The sequence below is a fragment of the Salmo salar genome, chromosome ssa12 (genome assembly GCF_905237065.1).
Source record: "Salmo salar chromosome ssa12, Ssal_v3.1, whole genome shotgun sequence".
Lineage (NCBI taxonomy): Eukaryota > Metazoa > Chordata > Actinopteri > Salmoniformes > Salmonidae > Salmo > Salmo salar.
In genome coordinates this window covers 89,098,247-89,116,874 of record NC_059453.1, presented here as the reverse complement: position 1 = coordinate 89,116,874, position 18,628 = coordinate 89,098,247, and positions in this window count along the sequence as shown.

The following is an 18,628-nucleotide window of genomic DNA, read 5'->3' as shown; positions in this document are numbered from 1 at the left end:
TACTATACATACAGCAGGTTAAGTACCAGGCTATATCATACAATACTATACATACAGCAGGTTTAGTATCAGGCTATATCACACAATACTATACATACAGCAGGTTTAGTACCAGGCTATATCACACAATACTATACATACAGCAGGTTTAGTACCAGGCTATACCACGCAATACTATACATACAGCAGGTTTAGTACCAGGTTATATCACACAATACTATACATACAGCAGGTTTAGTACCAGGCTATATCACACAATACTATACATACAGCAGGTTTAGTACCAGGCTAGACCACGCAATACTATACATACAGCAGGTTTAGTACCAGGCTATATCACACAATACTATACATACAGCAGGTTTAGTACCAGGCTATATCACACACTACTATACATACAGCAGGTTTAGTACCAGGCTATATCACACAATACTATACATACAGCAGGTTTAGTACCAGGCTATATCACACAATACTATACATACAGCAGGTTTAGTACCAGGCTATATCACACAATACTATACATACAGCAGGTTTAGTACCAGGCTATATCACACAATATGTTACATACAGTAGGTTTAGTACCAGGCTATATCACACAATACTATACATACAGCAGGTTTAGTACCAGGCTATATCACACAATATGTTACATACAGCAGGTTTACTACCAGGCTATATCACACAATACTATACATACAGCAGGTTTAGTACCAGGCTGTATCACACAATACTATACATACAGCAGGTTTAGTACCAGGCTATATCACACAATACGTTACATACAGCAGGTTTAGTACCAGGCTATATCACACAATACTATACATACAGCAGGTTTAGTACCAGGCTATATCACACAATACTATACATACAGCAGGTTTACTACCAGGCTATATCACACAATATGTTACATACAGCAGGTTTAGTACCAGGCTATATCACACAATATGTTACATACAGCAGGTTTACTACCAGGCTATATCACAGAATATGTTACATACAGCAGGTTTAGTACCAGGCTATATCACACAATACTATACATACAGCAGGTTTAGTACCAGGCTATATCACACAATATGTTACATACTGCAGGTTTAGTACCAGGCTATATCACACAATACTATACATACAGCAGGTTTACTACCAGGCTATATCACACAATATGTTACATACAGCAGGTTTATGACCAGGCTATATCACACAATACTATACATACAGCAGGTTTAGTACCAGGCTATATCACACAATATGTTACATACAGCAGGTTTAGTACCAGGCTATATCACACAATATGTTACATACAGCAGGTTTAGTACCAGGCTATATCACACAATATGTTACATACAGCAGGTTTAGTACCAGGCTATATCACACAATACTATACATACAGCAGGTTTACTACCAGGCTATATCACACAATACTATACATACAGCAGGTTTAGTACCAGGCTATATCACACAATATGTTACATACAGCAGGTTTAGTACCAGGCTATATCACACAATATTATACATACAGCAGGTTTACTACCAGGCTATATCACACTCTACTATACATACAGCAGGTTTAGGACCAGGCTATATCACACAATACTATACATACAGCAGGTTTACTACCAGGCTATATCACACAATATGTTACATACAGCAGGTTTAGTACCAGGCTATATCACACAATACTATACATACAGCAGGTTTACTACCAGGCTATATCACACAATATGTTACATACAGCAGGTTTAGTACCAGGCTATATCACACAATATGTTACATACAGCAGGTTTACTACCAGGCTATATCACACAATATGTTACATACTGCAGGTTTAGTACCAGGCTATATCACACAATATGTTACATACAGCAGGTTTAGTACCAGGCTATATCACACAATACTATACATACAGCAGGTTTAGTACCAGGCTATATCACACAATACTATACATACAGCAGGTTTAGTACCAGGGTATATCACACAATACTATACATACAGCAGGTTTAGTACCAGGCTATATCACACAATATGTTACATACAGCAGGTTTAGTACCAGGCTATATCACACAATACTATACATACAGCAGGTTTAGTACCAGGCTATATCACACAATACTATACATACAGCAGGTTTAGTACCAGGGTATATCACACAATACTATACATCCAGCAGGTTTAGTACCAGGCTATATCACACAATACTATACATACAGCAGGTTAAGTACCAGGCTATATCATACAATACTATACATACAGCAGGTTTAGTATCAGGCTATATCACACAATACTATACATACAGCAGGTTTAGTACCAGGCTATATCACACAATACTATACATACAGCAGGTTTAGTACCAGGCTATACCACGCAATACTATACATACAGCAGGTTTAGTACCAGGTTATATCACACAATACTATACATACAGCAGGTTTAGTACCAGGCTATATCACACAATACTATACATACAGCAGGTTTAGTACCAGGCTATACCACGCAATACTATACATACAGCAGGTTTAGTACCAGGCTATATCACACAATACTATACATACAGCAGGTTTAGTACCAGGCTATATCACACACTACTATACATACAGCAGGTTTAGTACCAGGCTATATCACACAATACTATACATACAGCAGGTTTAGTACCAGGCTATATCACACAATACTATACATACAGCAGGTTTAGTACCAGGCTATATCACACAATACTATACATACAGCAGGTTTAGTACCAGGCTATATCACACAATATGTTACATACAGTAGGTTTAGTACCAGGCTATATCACACAATACTATACATACAGCAGGTTTAGTACCAGGCTATATCACACAATATGTTACATACAGCAGGTTTACTACCAGGCTATATCACACAATACTATACATACAGCAGGTTTAGTACCAGGCTGTATCACACAATACTATACATACAGCAGGTTTAGTACCAGGCTATATCACACAATACGTTACATACAGCAGGTTTAGTACCAGGCTATATCACACAATACTATACATACAGCAGGTTTAGTACCAGGCTATATCACACAATACTATACATACAGCAGGTTTACTACCAGGCTATATCACACAATATGTTACATACAGCAGGTTTAGTACCAGGCTATATCACACAATATGTTACATACAGCAGGTTTACTACCAGGCTATATCACAGAATATGTTACATACAGCAGGTTTAGTACCAGGCTATATCACACAATACTATACATACAGCAGGTTTAGTACCAGGCTATATCACACAATATGTTACATACTGCAGGTTTAGTACCAGGCTATATCACACAATACTATACATACAGCAGGTTTACTACCAGGCTATATCACACAATATGTTACATACAGCAGGTTTATGACCAGGCTATATCACACAATACTATACATACAGCAGGTTTAGTACCAGGCTATATCACACACTATGTTACATACAGCAGGTTTAGTACCAGGCTATATCACACAATATGTTACATACAGCAGGTTTAGTACCAGGCTATATCACACAATATGTTACATACAGCAGGTTTAGTACCAGGCTATATCACACAATACTATACATACAGCAGGTTTACTACCAGGCTATATCACACAATACTATACATACAGCAGGTTTAGTACCAGGCTATATCACACAATATGTTACATACAGCAGGTTTAGTACCAGGCTATATCACACAATATTATACATACAGCAGGTTTACTACCAGGCTATATCACACTCTACTATACATACAGCAGGTTTAGGACCAGGCTATATCACACAATACTATACATACAGCAGGTTTACTACCAGGCTATATCACACAATATGTTACATACAGCAGGTTTAGTACCAGGCTATATCACACAATACTATACATACAGCAGGTTTACTACCAGGCTATATCACACAATATGTTACATACAGCAGGTTTAGTACCAGGCTATATCACACAATATGTTACATACAGCAGGTTTACTACCAGGCTATATCACACAATATGTTACATACTGCAGGTTTAGTACCAGGCTATATCACACAATATGTTACATACAGCAGGTTTAGTACCAGGCTATATCACACAATATGTTACATACAGCAGGTTTAGTACCAGGCTATATCACACAATACTATACATACAGCAGGTTTAGTACCAGGGTATATCACACAATACTATACATACAGCAGGTTTAGTACCAGGCTATATCACACAATATGTTACATACAGCAGGTTTAGTACCAGGCTATATCACACAATACTATACATACAGCAGGTTTAGTACCAGGCTATATCACACAATACTATACATACAGCAGGTTTAGTACCAGGGTATATCACACAATACTATACATACAGCAGGTTTAGTACCAGGCTATATCACACAATACTATACATACAGCAGGTTTAGTACCAGGCTATATCACACAATACTATACATACAGCAGGATTAGTACCAGGCTATATCACACAATACTATACATACAGCAGGTTTAGTACCAGGCTATATCACACAATACTATACATACAGCAGGTTTAGTACCAGGCTATATCACACAATATGTTACATACAGCAGGTTTACTACCAGGCTATATCACACAATACTATACATACAGCAGGTTTACTACCAGGCTATATCACACAATATGTTACATAGAGCAGGTTTAGTACCAGGCTATATCACACAATATGTTACATACAGCAGGTTTACTACCAGGCTATATCACACAATATGTTACATACAGCAGGTGTAGTACCAGGCTATATCACACAATACTATACATACAGCAGGTTTAGTACCAGGCTATATCACACAATACTATATATACAGCATGTTTACTACCAGGCTATATCACACAATATGTTACATACATTAGGTTTAGGACCAGGCTATATCACACAATACTATACATACAGCAGGTTTACTACCAGGCTATATCACACAATATGTTACATACAGCAGGTTTAGTACCAGGCTATATCACACAATATGTTACATACAGCAGGTTTACCACCAGGCTATATCACACAATACTATACATACAGCAGGTTTAGTACCAGGCTATATCACACAATACTATACATACAGCAGGTTTACTACCAGGCTATATCACACAATATGTTACATACTGCAGGTTTAGTACCAGGCTATATCACACAATATGTTACATACAGCAGGTTTAGTACCAGGCTATATCACACAATACTATACATACAGCAGGTTTAGTACCAGGCTATATCACACAATACTATACATACAGCAGGTTTAATACCAGGCTATATAACACAATACTATACATACAGCAGGTTTAGTACCAGGCTATATCACACAATACTATACATACAGCAGGTTTAGTACCAGGCAATACCACACAATACTATACATACAGCAGGTTTAGTACCAGGCTATATCACACAATACTATACATACAGCAGGTTTAGTACCAGGCTATATCACACAATACTATACATACAGCAGGTTAAGTACCAGGCTATATCACACAATACTATACATACAGCAGGTTTAGTACCAGGCTATATCACACAATACTATACATACAGCAGGTTTAGTACCAGGCTATATCACACAATACTATACATACAGCAGGTTTAGTAACAGGCTATACCACACAATACTAGACATACAGCAGGTTTAGTACCAGGCTATATCACACAATACTATACATACAGCATGTTTAGTACCAGGCTATATCACACACTACTATACATACAGCAGGTTTAGTACCAGGCTAAATCACACAATACTATACATACAGCTGGTTTAATACCAGGCTATATCACACAATACTATACATACAGCAGGTTTAGTACCAGGCTATATCACACAATACTATACATACAGCAGGTTTAGTACCAGGCTATATCACACAATACTATACATACAGCAGGTTTAGTACCAGGCTATATCACACAATACTATACATACAGCAGGTTTAGTACCAGGCTATATCACACAATACTATACATACAGCAGGTTTAGTACCAGGCTATATCACACAATATGTTACATACAGCAGTTTTAGTACCAGGCTATATCACACAATACTATACATACAGCAGGTTTAGTACCAGGCTATATCACACAATATGTTACATACAGCAGGTTTACTACCAGGCTATATCACACAATACTATACATACAGCAGGTTTACTACCAGGCTATATCACACAATATGTTACATACAGCAGGTGTAGTACCAGGCTATATCACACAATACTATACATACAGCAGGTTTAGTACCAGGCTATATCACACAATACTATATATACAGCATGTTTACTACCAGGCTATATCACACAATATGTTACATACATTAGGTTTAGGACCAGGCTATATCACACAATACTATACATACAGCAGGTTTACTACCAGGCTATATCACACAATATGTTACATACAGCAGGTTTAGTACCAGGCTATATCACACAATATGTTACATACAGCAGGTTTACCACCAGGCTATATCACACAATACTATACATACAGCAGGTTTAGTACCAGGCTATATCACACAATACTATACATACAGCAGGTTTACTACCAGGCTATATCACACAATATGTTACATACTGCAGGTTTAGTACCAGGCTATATCACACAATATGTTACATACAGCAGGTTTAGTACCAGGCTATATCACACAATACTATACATACAGCAGGTTTAGTACCAGGCTATATCACACAATACTATACATACAGCAGGTTTAATACCAGGCTATATAACACAATACTATACATACAGCAGGTTTAGTACCAGGCTATATCACACAATACTATACATACAGCAGGTTTAGTACCAGGCAATATCACACAATACTATACATACAGCAGGTTTAGTACCAGGCTATATCACACAATACTATACATACAGCAGGTTTAGTACCAGGCTATATCACACAATACTATACATACAGCAGGTTAAGTACCAGGCTATATCACACAATACTATACATACAGCAGGTTTAGTACCAGGCTATATCACACAATACTATACATACAGCAGGTTTAGTACCAGGCTATATCACACAATATGTTACATACAGCAGTTTTAGTACCAGGCTATATCACACAATACTATACATACAGCAGGTTTAGTACCAGGCTATATCACACAATATGTTACATACAGCAGGTTTACTACCAGGCTATATCACACAATACTATACATACAGCAGGTTTACTACCAGGCTATATCACACAATATGTTACATACAGCAGGTGTAGTACCAGGCTATATCACACAATACTATACATACAGCAGGTTTAGTACCAGGCTATATCACACAATACTATATATACAGCATGTTTACTACCAGGCTATATCACACAATATGTTACATACATTAGGTTTAGGACCAGGCTATATCACACAATACTATACATACAGCAGGTTTACTACCAGGCTATATCACACAATATGTTACATACAGCAGGTTTAGTACCAGGCTATATCACACAATATGTTACATACAGCAGGTTTACCACCAGGCTATATCACACAATACTATACATACAGCAGGTTTAGTACCAGGCTATATCACACAATACTATACATACAGCAGGTTTACTACCAGGCTATATCACACAATATGTTACATACTGCAGGTTTAGTACCAGGCTATATCACACAATATGTTACATACAGCAGGTTTAGTACCAGGCTATATCACACAATACTATACATACAGCAGGTTTAGTACCAGGCTATATCACACAATACTATACATACAGCAGGTTTAATACCAGGCTATATAACACAATACTATACATACAGCAGGTTTAGTACCAGGCTATATCACACAATACTATACATACAGCAGGTTTAGTACCAGGCTATATCACACAATACTATACATACAGCAGGTTTAGTACCAGGCTATATCACACAATACTATACATACAGCAGGTTAAGTACCAGGCTATATCACACAATACTATACATACAGCAGGTTTAGTACCAGGCTATATCACACAATACTATACATACAGCAGGTTTAGTACCAGGCTATATCACACAATACTATACATACAGCAGGTTTAGTAACAGGCTATACCACACAATACTAGACATACAGCAGGTTTAGTACCAGGCTATATCACACAATACTATACATACAGCATGTTTAGTACCAGGCTATATCACACACTACTATACATACAGCAGGTTTAGTACCAGGCTAAATCACACAATACTATACATACAGCTGGTTTAATACCAGGCTATATCACACAATACTATACATACAGCAGGTTTAGTACCAGGCTATATCACACAATACTATACATACAGCAGGTTTAGTACCAGGCTATATCACACAATACTATACATACAGCAGGTTTAGTACCAGGCTATATCACACAATACTATACATACAGCAGGTTTAGTACCAGGCTATATCACACAATACTATACATACAGCAGGTTTAGTACCAGGCTATATCACACAATATGTTACATACAGCAGTTTTAGTACCAGGCTATATCACACAATACTATACATACAGCAGGTTTAGTACCAGGCTATATCACACAATATGTTACATACAGCAGGTTTACTACCAGGCTATATCACACAATACTATACATACAGCAGGTTTACTACCAGGCTATATCACACAATATGTTACATACAGCAGGTTTAGTACAAGGCTATATCACACAATATGTTACATACAGCAGGTTTACTACCAGGCTATATCACAGAATATGTTACATACAGCAGGTTTAGTACCAGGCTATATCACACAATACTATACATACAGCAGGTTTAGTACCAGGGTATATCACACAATACTATACATACAGCAGGTTTAGTACCAGGCTATATCACACAATACTATACATACAGCAGGTTTAGTACCAGGGTATATCACACAATACTATACATACAGCAGGTTTAGTACCAGGCTATATCACACAATATGTTACATACAGCAGGTTTAGTACCAGGCTATATCACACAATACTATACATACAGCAGGTTTAGTACCAGGCTATATCACACAATACTATACATACAGCAGGTTTAGTACCAGGGTATATCACACAATACTATACATACAGCAGGTTTAGTACCAGGCTATATCACACAATACTATACATACAGCAGGTTTAGTACCAGGCTATATCACACAATACTATACATACAGCAGGATTAGTACCAGGCTATATCACACAATACTATACATACAGCAGGTTTAGTACCAGGCTATATCACACAATACTATACATACAGCAGGTTTAGTACCAGGCTATATCACACAATATGTTACATACAGCAGGTTTACTACCAGGCTATATCACACAATACTATACATACAGCAGGTTTACTACCAGGCTATATCACACAATATGTTACATACAGCAGGTTTAGTAACAGGCTATATCACACAATATGTTACATACAGCAGGTTTACTACCAGGCTATATCACACAATATGTTACATACAGCAGGTGTAGTACCAGGCTATATCACACAATACTATACATACAGCAGGTTTAGTACCAGGCTATATCACACAATACTATATATACAGCATGTTTACTACCAGGCTATATCACACAATATGTTACATACATTAGGTTTAGGACCAGGCTATATCACACAATACTATACATACAGCAGGTTTACTACCAGGCTATATCACACAATATGTTACATACAGCAGATTTAGTACCAGGCTATATCACACAATATGTTACATACAGCAGGTTTACCACCAGGCTATATCACACAATACTATACATACAGCAGGTTTAGTACCAGGCTATATCACACAATACTATACATACAGCAGGTTTACTACCAGGCTATATCACACAATATGTTACATACTGCAGGTTTAGTACCAGGCTATATCACACAATATGTTACATACAGCAGGTTTAGTACCAGGCTATATCACACAATACTATACATACAGCAGGTTTAGTACCAGGCTATATCACACAATACTATACATACAGCAGGTTTAGTACCAGGCTATATCACACAATACTATACATACAGCAGGTTTAGTACCAGGCTATATCACACAATACTATACATACAGCAGGTTTAGTACCAGGCAATATCACACAATACTATACATACAGCAGGTTTAGTACCAGGCTATATCACACAATACTATACATACAGCAGGTTTAGTACCAGGCTATATCACACAATACTATACATACAGCAGGTTAAGTACCAGGCTATATCACACAATACTATACATACAGCAGGTTTAGTACCAGGCTATATCACACAATACTATACATACAGCAGGTTTAGTACCAGGCTATATCACACAATACTATACATACAGCAGGTTTAGTACCAGGCTATACCACACAATACTATACATACAGCAGGTTTAGTACCAGGCTATATCACACAATACTATACATACAGCATGTTTAGTACCAGGCTATATCACACACTACTATACATACAGCAGGTTTAGTACCAGGCTAAATCACACAATACTATACATACAGCAGGTTTAATACCAGGCTATATCACACAATACTATACATACAGCAGGTTTAGTACCAGGCTATATCACACAATACTATACATACAGCAGGTTTAGTACCAGGCTATATCACACAATACTATACATACAGCAGGTTTACTACCAGGCTATATCACACAATACTATACATACTGCAGGTTTAGTACCAGGCTATATCACACAATACTATACATACAGCAGGTTTAGTACCAGGCTATATCACACAATATGTTACATACAGCAGTTTTAGTACCAGGCTATATCACACAATACTATACATACAGCAGGTTTAGTACCAGGCTATATCACACAATACTATACATACAGCAGGTTTACTACCAGGCTATATCACACAATACTATACATACAGCAGGTTTACTACCAGGCTATATCACACAATATGTTACATACAGCAGGTTTAGTACCAGGCTATATCACACAATATGTTACATACAGCAGGTTTACTACCAGGCTATATCACAGAATATGTTACATACAGCAGGTTTAGTACCAGGCTATATCACACAATACTATACATACAGCAGGTTTAGTACCAGGCTATATCACACAATATGTTACATACTGCAGGTTTAGTACCAGGCTATATCACACAATACTATACATACAGCAGGTTTACTACCAGGCTATATCACACAATATGTTACATACAGCAGGTTTACTACCAGGCTATATCACACAATACTATACATACAGCAGGTTTAGTACCAGGCTGTTTCACACAATACTATACATACAGCAGGTTTAGTACCAGGCTATATCACACAATACTATACATACAGCAGGTTTAGTACCAGGCTATATCACACAATACTATACATACAGCAGGTTTAGTACCAGGCTATATCACACAATATGTTACATACAGCAGGTTTAGTACCAGGCTATATCACACAATACTATACATACAGCAGGTTTAGTACCAGGCTATATCACACAATAATATACATACAGCAGGTTTAGTACCAGGCTATATCACACAATACTATACATACAGCAGGATTAGTACCAGGCTATATCACACAATATTATACATACAGCAGGTTTAGTACCAGGCTATATCACACAATACTATACATACAGCAGGTTTAGTACAAGGCTATATCACACAATACTATACATACAGCAGGTTTACTACCAGGCTATATCACACAATATGTTACATACAGCAGGTTTACTACCAGGCTATATCACACAATACTATACATACAGCAGGTTTACTACCAGGCTATATCACACAATATGTTACATACAGCAGGTTTAGTACCAGGCTATATCACACAATATGTTACATACAGCAGGTTTACTACCAGGCTATATCACACAATATGTTACATACAGCAGGTGTAGTACCAGGCTATATCACACAATACTATACATACAGCAGGTTTAGTACCAGGCTATATCACACAATACTATATATACAGCATGTTTACTACCAGGCTATATCACACAATATGTTACATACATTAGGTTTAGGATCAGGCTATATCACACAATACTATACATACAGCAGGTTTACTACCAGGCTATATCACACAATATGTTACATACAGCAGGTTTAGTACCAGGCTATATCACACAATATGTTACATACAGCAGGTTTACCACCAGGCTATATCACACAATACTATACATTCAGCAGGTTTAGTACCAGGCTATATCACACAATACTATATATACAGCATGTTTACTACCAGGCTATATCACACAATATGTTACATACATTAGGTTTAGGACCAGGCTATATCACACAATACTATACATACAGCAGGTTTACTACCAGGCTATATCACACAATATGTTACATACAGCAGATTTAGTACCAGGCTATATCACACAATATGTTACATACAGCAGGTTTACCACCAGGCTATATCACACAATACTATACATACAGCAGGTTTAGTACCAGGCTATATCACACAATACTATACATACAGCAGGTTTACTACCAGGCTATATCACACAATATGTTACATACTGCATGTTTAGTACCAGGCTATATCACACAATATGTTACATACAGCAGGTTTAGTACCAGGCTATATCACACAATACTATACATACAGCAGGTTTAGTACCAGGCTATATCACACAATACTATACATACAGCAGGTTTAGTACCAGGCTATATCACACAATACTATACATACAGCAGGTTTAGTACCAGGCTATATCACACAATACTATACATACAGCAGGTTTAGTACCAGGCTATATCACACAATACTATACATACAGCAGGTTTAGTACCAGGCAATATCACACAATACTATACATACAGCAGGTTTACTACCAGGCTATATCACACAATACTATACATACAGCAGGTTTAGTACCAGGCTATATCACACAATACTATACATACAGCAGGTTTAGTACCAGGCTATATCACACAATACTATACATACAGCAGGTTTAGTACCAGGGTATATCACACAATACTATACATACAGCAGGTTTAGTACCAGGCTATATCACACAATATGTTACATACAGCAGGTTTAGTACCAGGCTATATCACACAATACTATACATACAGCAGGTTTAGTACCAGGCTATATCACACAATACTATACATACAGCAGGTTTAGTACCAGGGTATATCACACAATACTATACATACAGCAGGTTTAGTACCAGGCTATATCACACAATACTATACATACAGCAGGTTTAGTACCAGGCTATATCACACAATACTATACATACAGCAGGATTAGTACCAGGCTATATCACACAATACTATACATACAGCAGGTTTAGTACCAGGCTATATCACACAATACTATACATACAGCAGGTTTAGTACCAGGCTATATCACACAATATGTTACATACAGCAGGTTTACTACCAGGCTATATCACACAATACTATACATACAGCAGGTTTACTACCAGGCTATATCACACAATATGTTACATACAGCAGGTTTAGTAACAGGCTATATCACACAATATGTTACATACAGCAGGTTTACTACCAGGCTATATCACACAATATGTTACATACAGCAGGTGTAGTACCAGGCTATATCACACAATACTATACATACAGCAGGTTTAGTACCAGGCTATATCACACAATACTATATATACAGCATGTTTACTACCAGGCTATATCACACAATATGTTACATACATTAGGTTTAGGACCAGGCTATATCACACAATACTATACATACAGCAGGTTTACTACCAGGCTATATCACACAATATGTTACATACAGCAGATTTAGTACCAGGCTATATCACACAATATGTTACATACAGCAGGTTTACCACCAGGCTATATCACACAATACTATACATACAGCAGGTTTAGTACCAGGCTATATCACACAATACTATACATACAGCAGGTTTACTACCAGGCTATATCACACAATATGTTACATACTGCAGGTTTAGTACCAGGCTATATCACACAATATGTTACATACAGCAGGTTTAGTACCAGGCTATATCACACAATACTATACATACAGCAGGTTTAGTACCAGGCTATATCACACAATACTATACATACAGCAGGTTTAGTACCAGGCTATATCACACAATACTATACATACAGCAGGTTTAGTACCAGGCAATATCACACAATACTATACATACAGCAGGTTTAGTACCAGGCTATATCACACAATACTATACATACAGCAGGTTTAGTACCAGGCTATATCACACAATACTATACATACAGCAGGTTAAGTACCAGGCTATATCACACAATACTATACATACAGCAGGTTTAGTACCAGGCTATATCACACAATACTATACATACAGCAGGTTTAGTACCAGGCTATATCACACAATACTATACATACAGCAGGTTTAGTACCAGGCTATACCACACAATACTATACATACAGCAGGTTTAGTACCAGGCTATATCACACAATACTATACATACAGCATGTTTAGTACCAGGCTATATCACACACTACTATACATACAGCAGGTTTAGTACCAGGCTAAATCACACAATACTATACATACAGCAGGTTTAATACCAGGCTATATCACACAATACTATACATACAGCAGGTTTAGTACCAGGCTATATCACACAATACTATACATACAGCAGGTTTAGTACCAGGCTATATCACACAATACTATACATACAGCAGGTTTACTACCAGGCTATATCACACAATACTATACATACAGCAGGTTTAGTACCAGGCTATATCACACAATACTATACATACAGCAGGTTTAGTACCAGGCTATATCACACAATATGTTACATACAGCAGTTTTAGTACCAGGCTATATCACACAATACTATACATACAGCAGGTTTAGTACCAGGCTATATCACACAATACTATACATACAGCAGGTTTACTACCAGGCTATATCACACAATACTATACATACAGCAGGTTTACTACCAGGCTATATCACACAATATGTTACATACAGCAGGTTTAGTACCAGGCTATATCACACAATATGTTACATACAGCAGGTTTACTACCAGGCTATATCACAGAATATGTTACATACAGCAGGTTTAGTACCAGGCTATATCACACAATACTATACATACAGCAGGTTTAGTACCAGGCTATATCACACAATATGTTACATACTGCAGGTTTAGTACCAGGCTATATCACACAATACTATACATACAGCAGGTTTACTACCAGGCTATATCACACAATATGTTACATACAGCAGGTTTACTACCAGGCTATATCACACAATACTATACATACAGCAGGTTTAGTACCAGGCTGTTTCACACAATACTATACATACAGCAGGTTTAGTACCAGGCTATATCACACAATACTATACATACAGCAGGTTTAGTACCAGGCTATATCACACAATACTATACATACAGCAGGTTTAGTACCAGGCTATATCACACAATATGTTACATACAGCAGGTTTAGTACCAGGCTATATCACACAATACTATACATACAGCAGGTTTAGTACCAGGCTATATCACACAATAATATACATACAGCAGGTTTAGTACCAGGCTATATCACACAATACTATACATACAGCAGGATTAGTACCAGGCTATATCACACAATATTATACATACAGCAGGTTTAGTACCAGGCTATATCACACAATACTATACATACAGCAGGTTTAGTACAAGGCTATATCACACAATACTATACATACAGCAGGTTTAGTACCAGGCTATATCACACAATATGTTACATACAGCAGGTTTACTACCAGGCTATATCACACAATACTATACATACAGCAGGTTTACTACCAGGCTATATCACACAATATGTTACATACAGCAGGTTTAGTACCAGGCTATATCACACAATATGTTACATACAGCAGGTTTACTACCAGGCTATATCACACAATATGTTACATACAGCAGGTGTAGTACCAGGCTATATCACACAATACTATACATACAGCAGGTTTAGTACCAGGCTATATCACACAATACTATATATACAGCATGTTTACTACCAGGCTATATCACACAATATGTTACATACATTAGGTTTAGGATCAGGCTATATCACACAATACTATACATACAGCAGGTTTACTACCAGGCTATATCACACAATATGTTACATACAGCAGGTTTAGTACCAGGCTATATCACACAATATGTTACATACAGCAGGTTTACCACCAGGCTATATCACACAATACTATACATACAGCAGGTTTAGTACCAGGCTATATCACACAATACTATACATACAGCAGGTTTAGTACCAGGCTATATCACACAATATGTTACATACAGCAGGTGTAGTACCAGGCTATATCACACAATACTATACATACAGCAGGTTTAGTACCAGGCTATATCACACAATACTATATATACAGCATGTTTACTACAAGGCTATATCACACAATATGTTACATACATTAGGTTTAGGACCAGGCTATATCACACAATACTATACATACAGCAGGTTTACTACCAGGCTATATCACACAATATGTTACATACAGCAGGTTTAGTACCAGGCTATATCACACAATATGTTACATACAGCAGGTTTACCACCAGGCTATATCACACAATACTATACATACAGCAGGTTTAGTACCAGGCTATATCACACAATACTATACATACAGCAGGTTTAGTACGAGGCTATATCACACAATATGTTACATACAGCAGGTGTAGTACCAGGCTATATCAAACAATACTATACATACAGCAGGTTTAGTACCAGGCTATATCACACAATACTATATATACAGCATGTTTACTACCAGGCTATATCACACAATATGTTACATACATTAGGTTTAGGATCAGGCTATATCACACAATACTATACATACAGCAGGTTTACTACCAGGCTATATCACACAATATGTTACATACAGCAGGTTTAGTACCAGGCTATATCACACAATATGTTACATACAGCAGGTTTACCACCAGGCTATATCACACAATACTATACATACAGCAGGTTTAGTACCAGGCTATATCACACAATACTATACATACAGCAGGTTTAGTACCAGGCTATATCACACAATATGTTACATACAGCAGGTGTAGTACCAGGCTATATCACACAATACTATACATACAGCAGGTTTAGTACCAGGCTATATCACACAATACTATATATACAGCATGTTTACTACAAGGCTATATCACACAATATGTTACATACATTAGGTTTAGGACCAGGCTATATCACACAATACTATACATACAGCAGGTTTACTACCAGGCTATATCACACAATATGTTACATACAGCAGGTTTAGTACCAGGCTATATCACACAATATGTTACATACAGCAGGTTTACCACCAGGCTATATCACACAATACTATACATACAGCAGGTTTAGTACCAGGCTATATCACACAATACTATACATACAGCAGGTTTAGTACCAGGCTATATCACACAATATGTTACATACAGCAGGTTTAGTACTAGGCTATATCACACAATACTATACATACAGCAGGTTTAGTACCAGGCTATATCACACAATACTATACATACAGCAGGTTAAGTACCAGGCTATATCACACAATACTATACATACAGCAGGTTTAGTACCAGGCTATATCACACAATACTATACATACAGCAGGTTTAGTACCAGGCTATATCACACACTACTATACATACAGCAGGTTTAGTACCAGGCTAAATCACACAATACTATACATACAGCAGGTTTAATACCAGGCTATATCACACAATACTATACATACAGCAGGTTTAGTACCAGGCTATATCACACAATACTATACATACAGCAGGTTTAGTACCAGGCTATATCACACAATACTATACATACAGCAGGTTTAGTACCAGGCTATATCACACAATACTATACATACAGCAGGTTTAGTACCAGGCTATATCACACAATACTATACATACAGCAGGTTTAGTACCAGGCTATATCACACAATACTATACATACAGCAGGTTTAGTACCAGGCTATATCACACAATACTATACATACAGCAGGTTTAGTACCAGGCTATATCACACAATATGTTACATACAGCAGGTGTAGTACCAGGCTATATCACACAATACTATACATACAGCAGGTTTAGTACCAGGCTATATCACACAATACTATATATACAGCATGTTTACTACAAGGCTATATCACACAATATGTTACATACATTAGCTTTAGGACCAGGCTATATCACACAATACTATACATACAGCAGGTTTACTACCAGGCTATATCACACAATATGTTACATACAGCAGGTTTAGTACCAGGCTATATCACACAATATGTTACATACAGCAGGTTTACCACCAGGCTATATCACACAATACTATACATACAGCAGGTTTAGTACCAGGCTATATCACACAATACTATACATACAGCAGGTTTAGTACCAGGCTATATCACACAATATGTTACATACAGCAGGTTTAGTACTAGGATATATCACACAATACTATACATACAGCAGGTTTAGTACCAGGCTATATCACACAATACTATACATACAGCAGGTTAAGTACCAGGCTATATCACACAATATGTTACATACAGCAGGTGTAGTACCAGGCTATATCAAACAATACTATACA